This window comes from Zalophus californianus, chromosome 6 (genome assembly GCF_009762305.2).
Source record: "Zalophus californianus isolate mZalCal1 chromosome 6, mZalCal1.pri.v2, whole genome shotgun sequence".
NCBI lineage: Eukaryota > Metazoa > Chordata > Mammalia > Carnivora > Otariidae > Zalophus > Zalophus californianus.
In genome coordinates, this window is record NC_045600.1 from 121,038,624 (window position 1) to 121,053,280 (window position 14,657).

Genomic DNA, 14,657 nt, shown 5'->3' on the forward strand with positions numbered 1-14,657 from the left:
TAAATGGGAGGAATAGGGAGCCTCCTGCACTGAGTGGAAATTTCACTTAACATTCATTATCTTTAAGTTTATTATTTAGGAAAAATTCTCTGGACATAATCACCAAGTTTCAAAACTTTTTATACCTAGTGCACTCCCACTGTCTCTATTATGTTTTGAAACAAGAAAATATTTTGTTCCATACTTTCTCACTGTCTTAGATTTGACCATGATCTACTCCACCATAGCTCTCCCCTTCAAAATGCCCAATGTGTCTTGTGGCATTGGGGCTGGTTGCTGGCATTTCAGTCTTTTTTAATTAGTTGATCTTAATTAAATGCACAGGAGGTAAAGCTGGGTGTCTTCAGCACACATCTTCTTAGGAATTGCTCTAATTCAGGGAGCAGAGAGGATAGTATGTTAAAGGGATAGTGGGCCTTCTAAGTGCTTCCTAGCTCTCTTCCCATTCAGTCATTCTGTTTCATGAAGGAAACCTCTTTCTCTTAAGCGGAAATGTCCCAACCCCAACATCAATTATTAGCAGCTAACCATGGCTGCACAATTTTTTCTTCTGTCTGAAATGGCCTGCAGCAATCAGGTCACAGAGATTCTGTTAAAGTGCATTTTTTTAGAATACTCCAGTAATGGATTTCAAAAGGAACTTGTAATATTAAATGAACAAAATGTTGTAAACTTGGATTTAGGCAACGAAGTATTAAAGAAACTTCCCCACTAAGGGCTCTGGGATGCTGCTCACATCCTTCTGTGGATGGAACATCATTCCTCCCTTCTCTCGGGTCTATAAAGAAGTGCTCCAATGATCATTTTAAAATTTTCTCTATATACTAAGAGCCTATTAATAAACTTAAGCTGCTTTTGGAAATTCCAGTTTTTTTTTTTTAAGATTTTATTTATTCATTCATGAGAGACAGAGAAGCAGAGGGAGAAGCAGGCTCCCAAGGAGCAGGGAGCCTGATGCGGGACTCGATCCCAGGACCCTGGGATCACGACCCAAGCTGAAGGCAGACGCTTAACCATCTGAGCCACCCAGGCGCCCCAGGAAATCCCAGTTTTAAGGGACTACTGTTATAATACCAGTTAGGTAGTGAAAACATGATATAAGGACTGTCTATTACAGGTTCTTATTGCCTGTTGAGAAAAGCTGAGATATTTTTCAAAAATTGGAAAATTGGACTGGAAAGCATCTTGAACCTACGTCCAAGACTGCTTTATAACACTGTGCAGAGAAGGCAAACCTCAATTCTTGTGCTCTATGAGTGGGTGGGGAAGGGAAAGGACAAAGGGTGGCAATGGAGGTTGAAGACTACTTTTGACATTTCAAAATCATAGTGCAAGTTGTTCAGTTTTACTAAAAGTGACTTCACTTTCCTTATCGGAATCAAGTGTTGGCCAAGTTTGGCATAGTATGGGAATGTTGGTTACTGTGTGTTCATTGTTATATTGATTCATTCATCTTCAATTCAGTGGATGAACATTATTAGGTAATCTGGCAATTACCATTAATTTATCAATTAAGTCAGCCAACATAAATTGAACTGCTTTATTTACATTCTCACTAAGTTCACTCATGGAGATGGGGTTAGGAACACACCACCCCAAAATGTGGTGACTTAGCATATTAAATATTGTAAGCTGAAGGAATGTGAGAAAGGGCAAGTGCAGAAAGGACTTTGACTGTCCCCTTCTCCCCTGAATCAGCAGCTCAGAAGATGTTCTTGTGAGAGTTGTCCTTCCTGTACCCAGAGGAAAGGAGCATCCTTATCTGAGAGGCGTCCTAACAAACTGGCCTTCCTAAATTTCCCCAGCTTAATACCATTAGCTCATATTTTTTTGTTCTCACATTTTTTCATGGCTTTCCACTCTTCTTTAAACCTAGTATAAAAATGCTCGGGCTTAACTCTTTCTTCAGGTCTTGTCATTATGAATGCCCACTGCCCTGTACAACTTACATGAAATAAATGTGTGTGCCTTTCTCCTGTTCATCTGTCTTTGTCAGTTTAATCTCTAGACATAGCCAGGGACCCCTAAGAGGACCAAGAAAAATTGTTTCCTTCCCTAGAATGACAAAGATTAAATTTTTTAAAATGGGACCTTTATCTTGATCAATAATTCATCAATCTTTCTATCTAGAACAATGTGGCAAAATGATAACAATGATTTATAGATGTTAAAAGTCATTGAGAAATACTTTCAGCTTAGGAGTTTAGTTGTGCTTAATATTGTTGGGGCAAGAAACAAAAAGGAGGCATAAAAAATGTGTGTTGCAATCATGTATTAAAAATAGAATTAAATCAGCAGTCTGATAGAAACAAAAAATTCTGCAGCTGCTTCTCTGTTAGTTATGTGGAGATAATCAATTACATAAGCGACTTCTTATGCTAAAGCAATCAAATTAATACATTTTGAACAAAATTTAAATTTTTTAAAATTTAACTTTAAAAAATTACCTTAAATTTCTTTCTTTGGACTTGATGTTATCACAAAATATATTCAATCAGCATATTCAGAAGAAATTTATTTCTTTTAGTTTTTTGTTGGGATGTCATAAAATATGCATGTTAGCAGTTTACATGTTTATTATGCAATATAATTTTTTGCCATGTTTAATGGATAAGATTACTACTAGAATAGTGAAAGGAGGTATAAATTATTATCTTAAAAGGAATAAATAACAAACATTAATGTCTGGGAAGAAAGTAACATCTTTTTAAGTCTAATAGAAATTAGTATCATGTACTAATAACGTGCTGTTTACTAATTATATGCTGTTAGCAATAAGTATTTTCTGATCTGCAGATGCAAAACAGTGTTATATTTATTTTACAACATTATTTGATGTGTCAATGTATTTATAAAGAGACATTAAGGATTATGAAATGAATATTTGAATCAATATTTTGAAAGAGAAATAGTGTAACATAAGTTAAGAATATGTAATAGGGTGGATCTATTTATATCACCCATCTTTCAATTCCTCTGTACTCTCTTGCCACTGTCCCTTGGTATTTTTTGTCCCTGTTGTCTACGATGCTGTTCTTACTTTCCTGCCCTCACATCATATCCAACCCTGCTTCCTTTTCCAGATATGTATATATACCTGAGAAACGGAAGGAGATATACATGACACACATACTTATCTCATCGCTAGCACCCCAGGGGTCATTTGCATGCTCCCCATAATTGTGACCCTTTCCCTCCTGCTGCAGGTCATCATTATCCTGATTTTGTGATAGATACTTCTCTGTGCCTTACTTATAATTTTACCTACTATGCATGCATTTTATACACATCATCCAGCTCTGCCTGTTTCAGGAACTTAATGTGAATTGCAAGATCAAAAGTGCTACTTTATGCTTTGCTTTCCTCTCTGAATACCAAAATCCATCCATGTTATTGAACTTAGCTGCATTTTATTCATTTTCATTGATGTGTAATATTCTGTCACCTCTTTGGGACTTTTCCTTGTTTCTGGTTGGGGTTATTTCAGGAACACTGCTCTGAGGTTTCTTGTACCTGTTTGCCAGTATGCATATGAGGAAGTTTCTCTGAGATACACTCTAGGAGATTTGCAGGGCATAGATGTCCATATCCTTCTCTTTGATGGGTGATGCTGAGTTGCCTTCCCAAGTGGTAGTGCTGGTTTGCATTCTCATGAACACTGAAGCGTTCCAATTTCTCTGCTCCCACACAAACACTTGATATTTTCAAACATTTAAATTTTTAACAATGGACTTGTATATGTAGTAGGCACCTCCCTGTGTTTTTTTCTTTTTTTAAATTTTTTATTGTTATGTTAATCACCATACATTATACATCATTAGTTCTTGATGTAGTGTTCCATGATTCATTGTTTGTGCATAACACCCAGTGCTCCAAGCAGAATGTGCCTCTTTAATACCCATCACCAGGCTAACCCATCCCCCCAAACTCCTCCCATATAGAACCCTCAGTTTGTTGTTCAGAGTCCATCCTCACTCATGGTTTGCCTCCCCCTCCGACTTACTCCCCTTCATTATTCCCCTCCTGCTGTCTTCTTCTTTTTCTTTTTTCTTAACATATGTTGCATTATTTGTTTCAGAAGTACAGATCTGTGATACAACGGTCTTGAACATTTCACAGCGCTTACAATAGCACATACCCCACCCAATGTTTATCACCCAGCCACCCCATCCATCCCACCCCCCACCACTCCAGCAACACTCAGTTTGTGTCCTGAGATTAAAAATTCCTCATATCAGTGAGGTCATATGATACATGTCTTTCTCTGATTGACTTATTTCACTCAGGATAACACCCTCCAGTTCCATCCACATCGTTGCAAATGGCAAGATCTCATTCCTTTTGATGGCTGCATAATATTCCACTGTGTATATATACCACTTCTTCTTTATCCATTCATCTGTTGATGGACATTGTGGCTCTTTCCAGAGTTTGGGTATTGTCGACATTGCTGCTATAAACATTGGGGTGCACATACCCCTTTGAATACCTACATCTGTATCATTGTGATAAATACCCAGTAGTGCAATTGCTGGATCATATGGTAGCTCTATTTTCAACTGTTTGAGGAACCTCCATACTGTTTCCAGAGTGGTTGCACCGGCTTGCATTCCCACCAACAGTGTAGGAGGGTTCCCCTTTCTCCAGATCCCCGCCAACATCTGTCGTTTCCTGACTTGTTAATATTAGCCATTCTGACTGGTGTGAGGTGGTATCGCATTGAGGTTTTGATTTGGATTTCCCTGATGCCGAGTGATGTTCAGCACTTTTTCATGTGTCTGTTGGCCATTTGGATGTCTTCTTTGGAAAAATGTCTGTTCATGTCTTCTGCCCATTTCTTGATTGGATGATTTGTTCTTTGGGTGTTGAGTTTGATAAGTTCTTTATAGATTTTGGATACTAGCCCTTTATCTGATATGTCATTTGCAAATATCTTCTCCCATTCTGTCAGCTGTCATTTGTTTTTGTGGACAGTTTCTTTTGCTGTGCAAAAGCTTTTTATCTTGATGAAATCCCAATAGTTCATTTTTGCCCTTGCTTCCGTTGCATTTGACGATGTTTCTAGGAAGAAGTTGCTGCAGCTGAGGTCAAAGAGGTTGCTACCTGTGTTCTCCTTTAGAATTTTGTTGGACTCCTCTCTCACATTTAGGTCTTTCAACCATTTGGAGTCTATTTTTGTGTGTGGTGTAAGGAAATGGTCCAGTTTCATTCTTCTGCATGTGGCTGTCCAATTTTCCCAACACAATTTGTTGAAGAGACTGTCTTTTTTCCATTGGACATTCTTTCGTGCTTTGTCAAAGATGAGTTCTTGACAAGAGCTGAGGGGCAATTTCTGGGCTCTTGATTCTGTTCCATTGATCAACGTGTCTGTTTTTGTGCCAGTACCAGACTGTCTTGAGGATGACAGCTTTGTAATAGAGCTGGAAGTCCGGAATTCTGATGTCGCCAGCTTTCCTTTTCTTTTTCAATATTCCTCTGGCTATTCGAGGTCTCTTCTGGTTCCATACAAATTTTAGGATTATTTGTTCCCTTTCTTTGAAAAAAGTGGATGGTATTTTGATGGGGATTGCATTGAATGTGTAGATTGCTCTAGGAAGCATTGACATCTTCACAATGTTAGTTCATCCAATCCATGAGCATGGAAAGTTTTTCCATTTCTTTGTGTCTTCTTCAATTTCTTTCATGAGTATTTTATTGTTTTCTGAGTACAGATCCTTTGCCTCTTTGGTTAAATTTATTCCTAGGTATCTTATGATTTTCAGTGCAATTGTAAATGGGATCGACTGTTGATTTGTCTCTCTTCTGTCTTGTTGTTGGTGTGTAGGAATGCCCCTGATTTCTGTGCATTGATTTTATATCCTGCTCCTTTCCTGAATTCCTGTATGAGTTATAAAAGTTTTGGGGTGGAGTATTTTGGGTTTTCCACATACAGTATCATATCATCTGCATCAGTGAGAGTTTGACCTACTCCTTGCCGATTTGGATGCCTTTGATTTATTTTGTTGTCTGATTGCTGTGGCTTGGACTTCTAATAGTATGTTGAAGAGCAGTGGTGATAGTGGACATCCCTGCCCCATTCCTGACCTTAGGGGAAAAGCTCTCAGCTTTTCCCAATTGAGAATGATATTCCCTCTAGGTTTTGCATAGATGGCTTTTATGATATTGAGGTATGTACACTCTATCCCCAAAACTGAAGTGTTTTGATCAAGAAAGGATGCTTTATTTTGTCAAATGCTTTTTCTGCATCTATTGAGAGGATCATATAATTCTTGTTCTTTCTTTTGTTAATGTATTGTATCACGTTGATTGATTTGTGGATGTTGAACCAGCCTTGCAGCCCAGGGATAATTCCTACTTGGTCATGGTGAATAATCCTTTTAATGTATTATTGGATCATATTGGCTAGTATTTTGGTGAGAATTTTTCATCCATGTTCATCAAGGATATTGGTCTGTAAATCTCTTTTTGATGGGGTCTTTGTCTGGTTTTGGGATCAAGGTAATGCTGGCCTCATAAAATGAGTTTGGAAGTTTTCCTTCCATTTCTATTTTTTGGAACAGTTTCAGGAGAATAGGTATTATTTCTTCTTTGAATGTCTGATAGAATTCCCCTGGGAAGCCATCTGGCCCTGGGATTTTGTTTGTTGGGAGATTTTTGATGACTGCTTCAATTTCCTTAGTGGTTATAGTTCTGTTCAGGTTTTCAATTTCTTCCTGGTTCAATTTTGGTAGTTGATACATGTGTAGGAATGCACCCATTTCTTCCAGGGTATCTAATTTGCTGGCGTAGAGTTGCTCATAATATGTTCTTATAATTGTTTGTATTTCTTTGGTGTTGGCTGTGATCTCTCCTCTTTCATTCATTATTTTGTTGATTTGGGTCATTTCTCTTTTATTTTTGATAAGTCTGGCCAGAGGTTTATCAATCTTGTTAATTCTTTAAAAGAATCAGCTCCTAGTTTCATTGAAATATTCTACTGTTGTTTGGTTTCTAGTTCATTGATTTTTGCTCTGATCTTTATTATTTCTCTTCTCCTGCTGTGTTTAGGCTTTATTTGTTGATCTTTCTCCAGCTCCTTTAGGTGTAGTGTCAGGTTGTGTATTTGAGACTTTTCTTGTTTCTTGAGAAAGCCTTGTATTGCTATATACTTTCCTCTCAGGACTGCCTTTGCTGTATCCCAAAGATTTTGAACGGTTGTCTTTTCATTTTCATTGGTTTCCATGAATTTTTTTAATTCTTCTTTAATTTCCTGGTTGACCCATTCATTATTTAGTAGGATGCACTTTAGCCTCCATGTATTTGAGTTCTTTCCGACTTTGCTCTTGTGATTGAGTTCTAGTTTCAAAGCCTTGTGGTCTGAAAATATGCAGGGAATATGCCAATCATTTGGTAGCAGTTGAGACCTGATTTGTGACCTAGGATGTGATCAATACTGGAGAATGTTCCATGGGCACTAGAGAAGAATGTGTATTCCGTTGCTTTGGGATGGAATATTCAGAATATGTCTGTGAAGTCCATTTGGTCCAGTGTGTCATTTAAAGTCTTTATTTCCTTGTTGATCTTTTGCTTAGAGGATCTGTCCATTTCAGTGAGGGGGGTGTTAAAGTCCCCCACTATTTTTGTATTGTTGTCAATGTGATTCTTTGCTTTTGTTATTAATTGCCTTATATAATTGGCTGCGCCCATGTTACGGACATAGATATTTACAATTGTTAGATTTTCTTTTTGGATAGACCCTTTAAGTAGGATATGGTGTCCTTCCTCATCTCTTATTACAGTCTTTGTTTTAAAATCTAATTTGTCTGATATAAGGATTGCCACCCCAGCTTTCTTTTGGTGTCCATTAGCATGGTAAATGGTTTTCCACCCCCTCACTTTCAATCTGGGGGTGTCTTTGGGTCTAAAATGAGTCTCTTGCAGACAGCATATGGATGGGTCTTGTTTTTTAATCCAGTCTAATAGCCTGTGTCTTTTGATTGGGGCATTTAGCCCATTTACATTCAGGGTAACTATTGAAAGGTATGAATTTAGTGCCACTGTATTGCCTGTAAGGTGACTGTTACTGTATATTATCTCTATTCCTTTCTGATCTATGCTGGTTTTAGGCTCTCTCTTTGCTTAGAGGACCCCTTTCAATATTTCTTGGAGGGCTGGTTTCGTGTTTGCAAATTCCTTCAGTTTTTGTTTTTCCTGGAAGCTTCTTATCTCTCCTTCTATTTTCAATGAGAGCCTAGCTGGATATAGTATTCTTGGCTGCATATTTTTCTCGTTTAGTGCTCTGCAGATACCCTGCCGTCCTTTCTGGCCTGCCAGGTCTCTGTGGATAGGTCTGTTGCCAATCTAATATTTCTACCATGGTAGGTTACATATCTCTTCTCCCGAGCTGCTTTCATGATTTTCTCTTTGTCTCTGAGACTCGTAAGTTTTACTATTAGATGTTGGGGTATTGACCTATTTTTATTGATTTTGAGAGGGGTTCTCTGTGCCTCCTGGATTTTGATGCCTGTTTCCTTCCCCACATAGGGAAGTTCTCTGCTATAATTTGCTCCAATATACCTTCTGCCCCTCTCTCTCTTTCTTCTTCCTCTGGGATCCCAATTATTCTAATGTTGTTTCGTCTTATTGTATCGCTTCTCACTCGACTTCTGCCCTCGTGTTCCTGTAGTTGTTTATCTCTCTTTTTCTCAGTCTCTATTTTCCATCATTTGGTCTTCTATATCGCTGATTCTCTCTTCTGCCTCATTTATCCTAGCAGTTAGCTCCCACATTCTTTTTTTATTGTTATGTTAACAACATATTTTACGTCATTAGTTTTTGGTGTAGTGTTCCATAATACATTGTTTGTGCATAACACCCAGTAGTCCACGCAGAATGTGTCCTCTTTAATACCCATCACCAGGCTAACACATCCCCCCATGCACCTCCCCTCTAGAACCCTCAGTTTGTTTTTCAGAGCCCATCGTCTCTCATGGTTCGTCTCCCTGTCCGACTTACTCCCATTCATTCTTCCCTTCCTGCTATCTTCTTCTTTTTCTTTTTTCTTAAAATATGGTGCATTATTTGTTTCAGAAGTACAGATTTGTGATTCAACAATCTTGCATATTTCACAGCACTCAACACACCACATACCCTACCCAATGTCTATCACCCAGCCACCCCATCCCTCCCAGCCCCCACCACTCCAACAACACTCAGTTTGTTTCCTGAGATTAAGAATTCCTCATATCAGTGAGGTGATATGATACATGTCTTTCTCTGATTGACTTATTTCACTCAGCATAACACCCTCCAGTTCCATCCATGTTGTTGCAAATGGCAAGATCTCATTCCTTTTGATGGCTGCATAATATTACATTGTATACATACTACCACATCTTCTTTATCCATTCATCTGTCGATGGACATCTTGGCTCCCCTTCTCCACATCCCCGCAAACATCTGTCGTTTCCTGACTTGTTAATTTTAGCCATTCTGACTGGTGTGAGGTGCTATCTCATTGAGGTTTTGATTTGGATTTCCCTGATGCTGAGCGATGTTGAGCACTTTTTCATATGCCTGTTGGACATTTGGATGTCTTCTATGGAAAAATGACTGTTCATGTCTTCTGCCCATTTCTTGATTGGATGATTTGTTCTTTGGGTGTTGAGTTGGATATGTTCTTTATAGATTTTGGATACTAGCCCTTTATCTGATATGTCATTTTCAAATATCTTCTACCATTCAGTCCGTTGTCTTTTGGTTTTGTGGCCTTTTTCTTTTGTTGTGCAAAAGATTTTATTTTGATGGAATCCCAATAGTTCATTTTTGCCCTGCTTCCCTTGCCTTTGGCAATGTTTCTAGGAAGAAGTTGCTGCGGCTGAGGTCGAAGAACTTGCTACCTGTGTTCTCCTTTAGGATTCTGATGGACACCTCTCTCACGTTTAGGTCTTTCAAACATTTGTAGTCTATTTTTTTGTGTGGTGTAAGGAAATGTTTCCGTTTCATTCTTCTGCATGTGGCTGTCCAATTTTCCCAACACCATTTGTTGAAGAGACTGTCTATTTTCCATTGGACATTCTTTCCAGCTTTGTCAAAGATGAGTTAACCATAGAGTTGAGGGTCCATTTCTGGGCTCTCGATTCTGTTCCATTGATCAATGTGTCTGTTTTTGTGCCAGTATCATACTGTCTTGATGATGACAGCTTTGTAATAGAGCTGGAACTCCGGAATTGTGATGCTGTCAGCTTTGCTTTTCTTTTTCAATATTCCTCTGGCTATTCGGGGTCTCTTCAGGTTCCATACAAATTTTAGGATTGTTTGTTCCCTTTCTTTGAAAAAAGTGGATGGTATTTTGATGGGGATTGCATTGAATGTGTAGATTCCTCTAGGAATCATTGACATCTTCACAATGTTTATTCTTCCAATCCATGAGCATGGAACGTTTTTCCATTTCTTTGTGTCTTCTTAAATTTCCTTCATGAGTATTTTATAGTTTGCTGAGTACAGATCCTTTGCCTCTTTGGTTAAATTTATTCCTAGGTATCTTATGGTTTGGGGTGCAATTGTAAATGGGATCGACTCCTTAATTTGTTTCTCTTCTGTCTTGTTGTTGGTGTGTAGGAATGCCCATGATTTCTATGCATTGATTTTATATCCTACTACTTTCCTGAATTCCTGTATGAGTTCTAGCACTTTTGAGTGGAGTCTTTTGGGTTTTCCACATAAAGTATCATATCATCTGCAAAGAGTGAGAGTTTGACTTCCTCGTTGCCGATTTGAATGGCTTGGATTTCTTTTTGTTTGATTGCTGTGGCTAGGTCTTCTAATACTATGTTGAATAGCAGTGGTGATAGTGGACATCCCTGCCGCATTCCTGACCTTAGGGGAAAAGCTCTCAGCTTTTCTCCATTGAGAATGATATTCGCTGTAGGTTTTGCATAGATGGCTTTTATGATATTGAGGTATGTACCCTCTATCCCTATACTCGGAAGAGTTTTGATCAAGAAAAATGCTGTACTTTGTCAAATGCTTTTTCTGCATCTATTGAGAGGATCATATGATTCTTGTTCTTTCTTTTGTTAATGTATTGTGTCACGTTGATTGATTTGCGGATGTTGAACCAACCTTGCAGCCCAGGGATAAATCCCACTTGGCCATGCTGAATAATCCTTTTAATGTACTGATGGATCCAATTGGCTAGTATTTTGGTGATAATTTTTGCATCCATGTTCATCAAGGGTATTGGTCTGTAATTCTCCTTTTTGATGGGGTCTTTGTCTGGTTTTGGGATCAAGGTAATGGTGGCCTCATAAAATGAGTTTGGAAGTTTTCCTTCCATTTCTATTTTTTGGAACAGTTTCAGGAGAATAGGTATTAATTCTTCTTTGAATGTCTGATAGAATTCCCCTGGGAAGCCATCTGGCCCTGGGCTGTCGTTTCTGGGGAGATTTTTGATGACTGCTTCAATTTCCTTAGTGGTCATAGGTCTGTTCAGGTTTTCTATTTCTTCCTGGTTCAATTTTGGTAGTTGGTACATCTCTAGGAATGTACCCATTTCTTCCAGGTTATCTAATTTGCTGACATAGAGTTGCTCATATGTTCTTATACTTGTTTGTACTTCTTTGGTGTTGGTTGTGATCTCTCCTCTTTCATTCATGATTTTGTTGATTTGGGTCATTTCTCTTTTCTTTTTGATAAGTCTGGCCTGGGGTTTATCAATCTTGTTAATTCTTTCAAAGAACCAGCTCCTACTTTCGTTGATGAGTTGTATTGTTCTTTTGGTTTCTATTTCATTGATTTCTGCTCTGATCTTTATTATTTCTCTTCTCCTGCTGTGTTTAGGCTTTATTTGCTGTTCTTTCTCGAGCTCTTTTAGGTGTAGGGTTAGGTTGTGTATTTGAGACCTTTCTTGTTTCTTGAGAAATGCTTCTATTGCTATATACTTTCCTCTCAGGACTTCCTTTGCTGTATCCCAAAGATTTTGAATGCTTGTCTTTTCATTTTCATTGGTTTCCATGAATTTTTTAAATTCTTCTTTAATTTCCTGGTTGACCCATTCATTCTTTAGTAGGATGCTCTTTAGCCTCCATGTATTTGAGTTCTTTCCGACTTTGCTCTTGTGATTGAGTTCTAGTTTCAAAGCCTTGTGGTCTGAAAATATGCAGGGAATATGCCAATCATTTGGTAGCAGTTGAGACCTGATTTGTGACCTAGGATGTGATCAATACTGGAGAATGTTCCATGGGCACTAGAGAAGAATGTGTATTCCGTTGCTTTGGGATGGAATGTTCTGAATATGTCTGTGAAGTCCATTTGGTCCAGTGTGTTATTTAATGTCTTTATTTCCTTGTTGATCTTTTGCTTAGAGGATCTGACCATTTCAGTCAGGGGGATGTTAAATTCCCCCACTATTTTTGTATTGTTGTCAATGTGATTCTTTGCTTTTGTTATTAATTGCCTTACATAATTGGCTGCTCCCATCTTAGGGGCATAGATATTTATAATTGTTAGATCTTCCTGTTGGATAGACCCTTTAAGTAGGATATGGTGTCCTTCCTCATCTCTTATTACAGTCTTTGTTTTAAAATCTAATTTGTCTGATATAAGGATTGCCACCCCAGCTTTCTTTTGGTGTCCATTAGCATGGTAAATGGTTTTTCACCCCCTCATTTTCAATCTGGGGGAGTCTTTGGGTCTAAAATGAGTCTCTTGCAGACAGCGTATTGATGGGTCTTGTTTATTAATCCAATCTGATAGCCTGTGTCTTTTGATTGGGGCATTTAGCCCATTTACATTTAGGGTAACTATTGAAACATAGGAATTTAGTGCCATTTTATTGCCTGTAAGGTGACTGTTACTGTATATTATCTTTGTTCCTTTCTGGTCTTGCTGCTTTTAGGCTCTCTCTTTGCTTAGAGGACCCCTTTCCATATTTCTTGGAGGGCTGCTTTCATGTTTGCAAATTCCTTTAGTTTTTTTTTGTCCTGGAAGCTTTTTATCTCTCCTTCTATTTTCAATGAGAGCCTAGCTGGATATAGTATTCTTGGTTGCATATTTTTCTCGTTTACTGCTCTGAAGATATCATGACAGTACTTTCTGGCCTGCCAGGTCTCTGTGGATAGGTCTGTTGCCAATCTAATTTTTCTACCATTTTAGGTTACATATCTCTTCTCGCGAGGTGCTTTCAGGATTCTCTCTTTATCTCTGAAACTCATAAATTTTACTATTAGAGTTCCGGGTGTTGACCTACTTTTATTGATTTTGAGAGGGGTTCTCTGTGCCTCCTGGATTTTGATGCCTGTTTCCTTCCCCACATTAGGGAAGTTCTCTGCTATAATTTGCTCCAATATATCTTCTGCCCCTCTCTCTCTTTCTTCTTCTGGGATCCCAATTATTCTAATGTTGTTTCATCTTATCGTATCGCTTCTCACTCGAATTCTGCCCTCATGATCCTGTAGTTGTTTTTTTCTCTTTTTCTCAGTCTCTTTATTTTCCATCATTTGGTCTTCTATATTGCTGATTCTCTCTTCTGCCTCATTTATCCTAGCAGTTAGTGCCCCCGTTTTTAATTGCACCTCATTAATAACCTTTTTGATTTGACTTGGTTAGATTTTAGTACTTTTATTTCTCCAGAAAGGGTTTCTCTAATAACTTCCACGCTTTTTTCAAGCCCAGCTGGTATCTTCAAAGTCATGATTCTGAACTCTAGGTCCTACATCGTACTAATGTCCGTATTGAGTAGGTCCCTGGCAGACAGTACTACATCTTGTTCTTCTTGCTGAGGTGATTTTTTTTGTCTTGTCATTTTGTCCAGAGGAGAACAGATGTATAAGAGAACAAAATGCTAACAGGTTAACAACGTCCCCAGCAAATATACTCTATACAAATCAGAAAAGACCCAAAACCAGGGGAAAAGAAAGGGAAAGAAAAAAAAAGATAGAGAAAAAAAAAGGGGGGGAAAGAAAAAGATAAAAACAAACAAAAACAGAACACAGCAAAAAAAAAAACAGAATATGATCAAATATGATCAGGCTAGTGCATAGATCAGTGCCACACACTAGATTTTGGGCGTATTTTGTTCTGTTAGAAGAAAGTGCCTGCTAAAATTTTAAAGGAAGATAGACTTATATATGTACAAAATAAGGGTTGATACAATGAAGGGACGGAAGATGACTGTAAAGATGAAAATTATAAAAGATTTTATAAAAGAAATTGATAAGATAAGAAGTTGTTTGAAAAAGAAAAGAAGATTTAAAAAAAAAGGGAGCGAATGTGATCAGGCAGGAGACTAGAACAAAGCCATACACTAGTGATTTAAGGTATATTTGGATCTGTTAGAATAATCTGTATCTCAAAATTTTAAAGAGAGAACAACTTATATATATATGCCAAAAATAAGGGTAACTAGTATGAAGGGATAAAATATGACTCTAAAAATGAAAAATAAAAAATGTTTTTTTTAAAAAGGGATTGATAAATTTTGGTTGACAAAGGGAAAAAGAAATATTCAAAAAAAATGTTAAAAAATTAACTTTGAAAATCTAATGAATCATGGTAAGAAAGCCTTGAATTCTAAGTGCAGTATTCCCCTAGTCCTGGAGTTCTCCCATTCTCCCTGATTGGTAAACTTGGTTTTGGCTTGCTGGCTGTTCATGCTGATCTTCTGGGGGAGGGGCCTT